This window comes from Adiantum capillus-veneris, chromosome 6 (assembly GCF_014529385.1).
Source record: "Adiantum capillus-veneris isolate H3 chromosome 6, ASM1452938v2, whole genome shotgun sequence".
Classification (NCBI taxonomy): domain Eukaryota; kingdom Viridiplantae; phylum Streptophyta; class Polypodiopsida; order Polypodiales; family Pteridaceae; genus Adiantum; species Adiantum capillus-veneris.
This window is the reverse complement of record NC_140936.1, coordinates 119,063,046-119,070,965: the sequence shown is the minus strand read 5'-3', so window position 1 is coordinate 119,070,965 and position 7,920 is coordinate 119,063,046.

The window sequence follows — 7,920 nt, the reverse complement described above, 5'->3', positions numbered from 1 at the left end:
CAAATTTCTTTGTAAATTTGCGACGCTCATAGCGACACTTATAGCGACGCTCATAGCGACGCCGGCTGGGGTAAAAAAATAACCGAGCGCGCCCAAAAACTCAGATCTCAGATCTGAGTTTTTCGGCGCCCTCAAGCAAGGAGCAGGTAACGCTCTCCCTCTCTCTCTCTCTCTCTCTCTCTTTTTCTTCTCCACACACACACACACACACACACACACACACACACACACACACACACACACACACACACGAGGAGAGGAAGGAGAGCCAGGTATGCTCCTTCCCTCTCCTCATTCTCATGTTCCCTTCCCCTCTTTCTCTCTCCCTCTCTCTCTCTCTCACACACACACACATACAAACACACACATAGTGTTTTTGAGAGAGAGAGAGAGAGAGAGAGAGAGAGAGAGTACAAACAAAAACAAAAACGCACACACACATACATAAACAAAGAATGCACACACACATTGAGAGAGAAAAAGAGAGAGAGAGCATGCATAAACAAAAAACGCACGCATTGAGAGAGAAAAAGAGAGAGAGAACATGCATAAACAAAAAACGCACACATTGAGAGAGGAAAAGAGAGAGAAAACATGCATACGATCCAAAAAAACGCACACACATTGAGAGAGAAAGAGAGAGAAACTAATTTAACGTCGTAGGAAACTAATTAAAATTAAAAGACCTAAAGATCTAGCCGACGAGGAGTTGAACTCAAGACCTATTATTCAAGAGGGAAATGGCATAATCAATCTATCATACTTGGCATGGGTGATAGAAAGGTTATACCATTTATCTCTTTTTATTGGCACACACATCCACACACGCGCACACACACAAGAAGAAGAGAGTTATAACGTCGTAGGAAACTATCTTAAAAGACGTTAAAGATTAGGTTATATGTAGACTTACATTAAATTAGATTTAGGTTTATTTTTAACTAGATTTACGTTTATTTAAGCTAGATTTAGATTTACGTTATATTAGATTAGATTTAGGTCTCCATAGACTGCGATGCCTGCATGAAGCGGGTGAAGAAAGCCCTCAATGGAATATAGGGTATTGCTGCCTTCACTCATGGTGGGCTCCGTCGATCCAAAAGTACTGGTGAAATGTCTTCAGAAGATAGGGAAGAAGGTGGATCTTCAGGGCGGCAAGAGTCACTACATCCCCGACACAATGACCATCTAGACAACCTCTAGTCATTAGACTTACGTTAAATTAGATTTAGCTTTATTTTTAGTTAGATTTACGTTTATTTAGATTTACGCTTATTTACGTTAGATCGAGTCCACGCAAGAATTACTTACGGTTTAGGGTTTACAGTTAGACGAACAGTGAAAAGATCTACTGTGAAAAGATGTTAAGATGAAGTGAAGTGCTACAGCTAGAGAAGAGGCAAAGGGGTTTTGTCCACTACATGCAGTATCATGTAGACGTGGGTGTGTAGATTTCTTGTACCCACAAATATAGGTATTGACCAATAAAGACGAGATTATAACCCGATGGTTCTGATCTCCATGCACCTCTAGACCGAGGTGTGCGGGGATTGGACATGACTAGAGAATGTGAGGTAGAGAGAGAGAGAGAGAGAGAGAGAGAGAGAGAGAGAGAGAGAGAGAGAGAGAGAGAGAGAGAGAGAGAGAGAGATAAGACGAAGAATGCCAATAGAATATTAAATTTGTTGTCCAGGTTATAAGTTTTTTATCCTCATTATGAGTAGCGACGAGGATGTGGGACCGTCCAACCGAAACACCTATCTCTCAACGAGGGTCTTATGTCCTTGTAATCAATGCAAGCATGTTGTGCGACGGACAAGACGTGTTTCCTTGCAGCACGTTCGCGAATTTGGCGAGTTCGATCCATCTATTATAGATCGAGTTGTTGCCAATTATAACTCGTCGGACTCTGACGCTGGCCAACAAGCAGCAATCTTGCAACCCAATAGACGTGTTCGCAGGCGCTTTGGTCAAGCAGCATATGTGAGGCGACAAGATGTAGCCTCTGACAGCTCGGGGGATGATCATGCAGAGCACATTCCCAACGAGGCAATGTTTGAGCGCGAGATTGATGAAATGATCGAGACGATCATGGATTCAGAAAGGCTTATCTATGATGATATGAAAAGTGAAGCCGATACGCCATTGTATAATGGAGCACGTATGTCTAGATTGAAAGCACTCCTGGTTCTTCTCAACATGTAGGCAAAGTTTGGATGGAGTGACACTAGCATCACAGCGCTTTTCAGGTGATCTATTACAATTAGTTTCCTTTAATAGAACTCTAAATGTATAATGATCTGATAGATTTTTACACGACTGTATCATATTTTTATGTTGTGTAGATTGCTGAAAGAGCACATACTACCAGCTGACAATGTGATGCCAGATTCCCGAGATGAAGCAAGAAAGATTTTGCGAAACTTGGGGATGGATTACAATTCTATCCACGCTTGTCCTAATGACTGCATTCTTTTCAGAGGGGAATACATAGACATGGAGAAGTGTCTGAAATGTGATTCCGAAAGATATCGAGTAGATCTCCACAGGACAAAAATTCCACAAAAGGTTTTGCGACATTTCCCTCTGCTTCCTCGCATCAAGCATTTCTTCGAATGTAAGTCCATGGCCGCCCTAGCATCATGGCATGAGGAGAATAAATCTTCGGATGGTGTGCTACGAATTCCTGCAGATTGCGTAGCGTGGAAACATATAGATGGAACATGGTCGGATTTTGCCAGGGAAGCTCGAAATTTGCGCTTAGGCCTAGCTATGGATGGCGTAAATCCATTTGGTCAAAGATCAACATCTTACAGTGTATGGCCCGTTGTCATCGTCAACTACAACATTCCCCCGTGGTTGACTACGAAGAAGGGGCACCTATGGCTAAGCTTGATTGTGCCAGGGCGATATAAAGTGGGGAATATGGATGTGTATCTTCGTCCACTATTGGAAGAGCTACAACAATTGTGGATTGGCATAGAGGTGGTGGATATGAGCCGACACACAGGACGACGGAATGCTTTGATCAGGGGCATTCTAATGTGGACCATGCATGACTATCCCGGGCTAACAGAATGCTCAGGTGATCTATTGACACTCCTCACTCAGACACTGTAAATCTTGTTTTTTCCCATAGTTGATCTATTATCATGTGTATACATGCAGGGCTTCAAACAAGCGGATACAGAGCATGTGTCACATGTGGACCTAGACTGAATGCACGTAGGGCACCCTCACTGAAGAAGCAAATCTACGAAGGTCATCAAGCGTATCTTCCAGAGAATCATGTGTTACGCGACGGCTTTTTGGGAAGAGAGCCACCAAGGATGTCTGCACAAACATGGTTAGAGCAGAAGGAGATGTGCGATGACGGATTGCCTCCAGGGATGAAGAGACTATCTCTATGGTACGAGTTACCATACTGGCCCCGACTCATGATCAATCACTTGCTCGATCCAATGCACATATTCAAGAATGTGGGTAATCTACTATGGGACCATCTGACCTGCAAGAAAGATACTTTGGGAGCCAGAGTTGACCTTAGAAATGTGGATCGTATGGAGCAATATTGGCCGCAAACAGCGTCTGATGGATCGATAAAACTCCCTAAAGCACCATGGATTTTCACAGGAGCCCAAGAACGCAAAGTAAAAGAGACCATTCGATCTTTGCGGACCCCCACTGGCGTAATGCACTCGCTCCGAACGTGTTTTACTAAAGAAGGAAAGCTTACCGGTTTGAAGTCACACGATTGGCATAAAATGTGTCAGGTACGTTCATAGTGGACTTTAATATCATTGCATAAAATGTGGACTTTAATATCATTGCTGCACATACTTTACAGTTTATTTTACCGGTTGCCATTGAGGGATGTTTGTCTCTCGACATCCGTAACACAATCTACAAACTTGCAAAGCTGGTGCAATGGATCTCACAAAAGGAGATCAACGTAGACTCCATACCATTCGCCAAACTAAATGCTGCGGAGCTTGTGTGCATGTTTGAGAAACATTTTCCTACTACAATGCTAACCATTCAGGTGCATCTTCTTGTTCACATAGTTGATGAGGTGGAAATAGCTGGCACAGTTCATTCCAGATGGATGTTCTTCTTAGAGCGTTTCATGAAAACGCTTAAGGGATATGTGCGTCAAAAGGCACGTCCGGAGGGTAGCATGGCAGAAGGTTGGTTGGTATCAGAGTCCCTAGTGTACATTGGAGAGTGGCTAGACGGATTTGATAAATCCCGGGACACGCTATGGCGAACCATAGATGATGAGCGCATATTTGGGATTGTCATGTGCAATCTCGGTGTTGAGAAGAAGATGACGAAAGATCTAGAGGCTAAAATCAACCGATTTTGCATGCTTCACAATCCAGTGATGCAAAAGTGGATTTCACAATATGAGGATGCAAAGCAAGAGCGACAAAGGGCACGAATCGAGTGGAGACGGGGAAGACGACCACCGGTGCACTATCCAACGGTTTTGGAGAGCCTACCAACCTTCATGAGCTTAAGATGGTTGCACAACCAATTGAAAAGCGCACAACAATGCGGTGACGAAGTGACTGAAGAAGAGTGGGAAGAATGCGCGAATACTGCAAACACAAGCGTTCCGAAGTGCAAAAAGCAATCAAGAATGGGTGGAACAGGCCAGATTGGCTGGCCAAAGAAGATTGGAAGAATGCGAAGAAAGCAGCGCGCGAGAATCCCGACAAGTGGAAGCAACAAAAGGATGCAGCCAGAGCGCGAGTAGAGGCAGGGAGCTCGCACCACTTGGGGAGCGGTGGATGGGCATCATTTGAGGCCGATTTTGTAAGTGTTTTCACATTGCTCTTTATGCATGTTCGATAGTTTAGGGTTTATGAGTTTTTTAGTTTTAACATAATGAAATCTTTGTATGTTTTGACAGTGGTCGATGACAGGACGTGATCCCACACCGTACGAGCGCGAGTACGCAGGCAGGAAGGGCTTAAACGCCCTGATGGACATTCTCAGTTCTCGCGGCGGCATGGTTAGTATTAGGGTTTACTCTTTTTTATTTTTTGTATTGTTTTATAAATGTCGTTATATGTTTATACTTACTGAAAGCTGTCTTATTGTCTTTTTTTGCAGAATCCGATAGATACGCCGCTTGGACGCGATGAGACGTCTGACTAGACGACGTCAGTTTAGCCGTAGCTAGATAGCATTAGTTTAGGGTTTCTCACAGCTTATGTATCATGAGACGGATTTTATACGTCTTTTTGAACCATGTATATTATTACATTTGTCACCGCAGTTCCTTTTGCCAATCAATTCTTCATGCCTATGATGTTGTACAATTGTCATTATTACATTTGCCAATCAATTCATTTTGCCTATGATGTGCACAATTGTCAATTTTGCAAACAATGCGTCTTGTGGGTGACTATTTTGGTTCTATTATCTACCCTTGCACTTTTTTTAAAAAGTGAATCAAGTACAATATGGTTGATGGGTGGTAGGGCATTCAATGCCCTGCCACCAAAAAAAAATTCTCTCGGGCGTCGCTATAAGCATCGCTATTTATGGCTCTGTAGCGTCGCTATGAGCGTCGCTATAGTCTTCTGTGTAAACGTCGCTATATACGTCGCTATAGGCGTCGCTATGAGCGTCGCTATATAGCGACGCTTATAGCGACGTATATAGCGACGCATATAGCGACGCTCTCGTAGCGACGGTTTTGGCGACGCCGGGGGTTATAAAAACCCAGTGTATTTCCGTCGCTAACAGCGTCACAAGAGCACACAACCTCTTGTAGTGGCACTTATTTATTTTTTGGAGTGTTGCCCTCTTTGATGGCCATTAGGAAGAGAATGGAGTTTAGGAGGGCCTCTTTATTTGACAGTTTAAGGAAGTCAAACCTTTAGTATTAAGAAAGCAATCAAAGGATAACTTTTGAATTCAAACAGGTAAAACGGCTAGTTTATTTGAATTCAAATTTTCCCCTCAAAATGAAATTTAAAATCTAGTTGGCAAAAATATATCATGTAGCATATCTATGGAAAGAGCTCGACGTGTAGATTCTAGATCTATAGTCTCCGCTCAAATTAAAGATCATATGTAGGAGTTATGGAAGGCCGAAAATCATAAATTTGTCCTCCTCCTTTTTGGGGGGAAAAGTGCATCCTTTGACCACTCTTACACCTCTCTTACACACCCACCATTCTTGCACACATGGCATGTATCTATTCGTCCAAATTTTAATCACCTCCATAATCTCATGGCAAATAAAGAGGCCCACCTCGACCCCATCCTCTTCCTAATGCATTTGGTTATTTGGTACACTATCAAGTACAAAGTTTGCATTGGATATCTTTAGTACTTTCGAGGACACTGCTTGAGATCTTTAGTTGCTTGGCTCTCATTGGTGTTTCTTGATATTAAGGTACTTTATATGCAATTTTAGTACTTTTTAATATGTTTAAACTTAATGGAATTTCTTGAAATTTTTTGTTTGTTTGAGTCTACTCGATGTTATTCGTTGATAATTTGGTATTTTCTGTACGTCTTGTAGCCTTTTTAATCAGTTGGTACTTTGTGACACTTCTTGAGGTTGTTTGATTGGCTGGCTTGGTGTTGTTTGGTACTTTGTCACCTTGGTACGTTTTAGTCATTTGGTTCTTTTGGGCACTTCTTGAGGTTTTTTCATGCTTTAACTCTCTTTGGTGTTGTTTGATGATTTGGTACTTTTTTGCCTTGGTGCTTTTTAGTAGTTTGGTTCTTTTGAGTACTTCTTGAGGATTTTTTAAACTTTGATGCCCCCTTTGATGTTGTTTGATGATTTGGTACTTTGTCACCTTGACACTTTTTAGTCGTTTGGTACTTCTAAGAGCTTCTTGAGGTTTTTTTGGTGCTTTGGCTCTCTTTGGTGTTGTTTGATAATCACCTCGGTACTTTTGAATTGTTTGGTACTTATTGGTACATCTTGAGGCTTTTGGTGCTTTGACTCTCTTAGTTTGTACTGTTTAATTAATTTGGCTATTTTCCATCTTGGAACTTTTTAAGCGTTTGGTACTTTCTCACACTTCTTGACTAGGTTTTTTCATTTTGGCTCTCTTTGGTTTTGTTTGTTAATTTTAAAACTTTATGTACACTTGGATACTTTTCTAATGGTTTTGGTATTCCCTCATTTTGGTACTTTCTTGCATCTTCATGTCTATATTTTTTAGAAAGAGTATGAGCAACTGCAAAACAAGAGCATGGAAAGAAAAATACATGATGAGTTGAAGCCAAAAGGTTGCTGATGTTAGGATTGATAAGACATTCATTTTTTATCCAAGAAAACATACCCTCAATGTAGAGAACAGAATCGATGTGTTTGACACATGTGTGGCTTGTGGGGAGGCCTTGGAGGCTTCTGTTGTCATGGGGAGCTAGCATGCAGACACCAATACCATTTGCTATGCTTTAATCGTCTATTGCATTCAAATGTAGTTTATGCAGCTAACCTGGTTGTAATTTTGCAATTCTTGTGGAGGCAAAGGCTTGGATTTCTAGAGAATCCATTTTTAAGAGTATATCTTACATGAATCTTTTTTTGTTTTGTTTGTGCGTGAGTATATTTGAGCACAAAAGACTTAAATTTTTTTGTGATAATTCCAAGTCCCTCTAACCCATATGTTTAGCTTTACCTATAAATGTATTCTCAAAGACAAAATACTAAAGATGATTTCTTTTTAAACTCAATCAAGACTTTAACTATAAATTGAATATATGAACACTTTGGAAGTGCCTAATGACAAAATTGATGAGAAGCAGGGATTGTTTTCCATTAAAAGAGAAAGAAAGTACGAAAATTTGAGTACAAAAAAGCAGATAATGGAGATGCTATATAAATTTACAGAATGGTTTGCAAATTTAGAGTAATCAATGGATATCATTTTTGTGTCATGC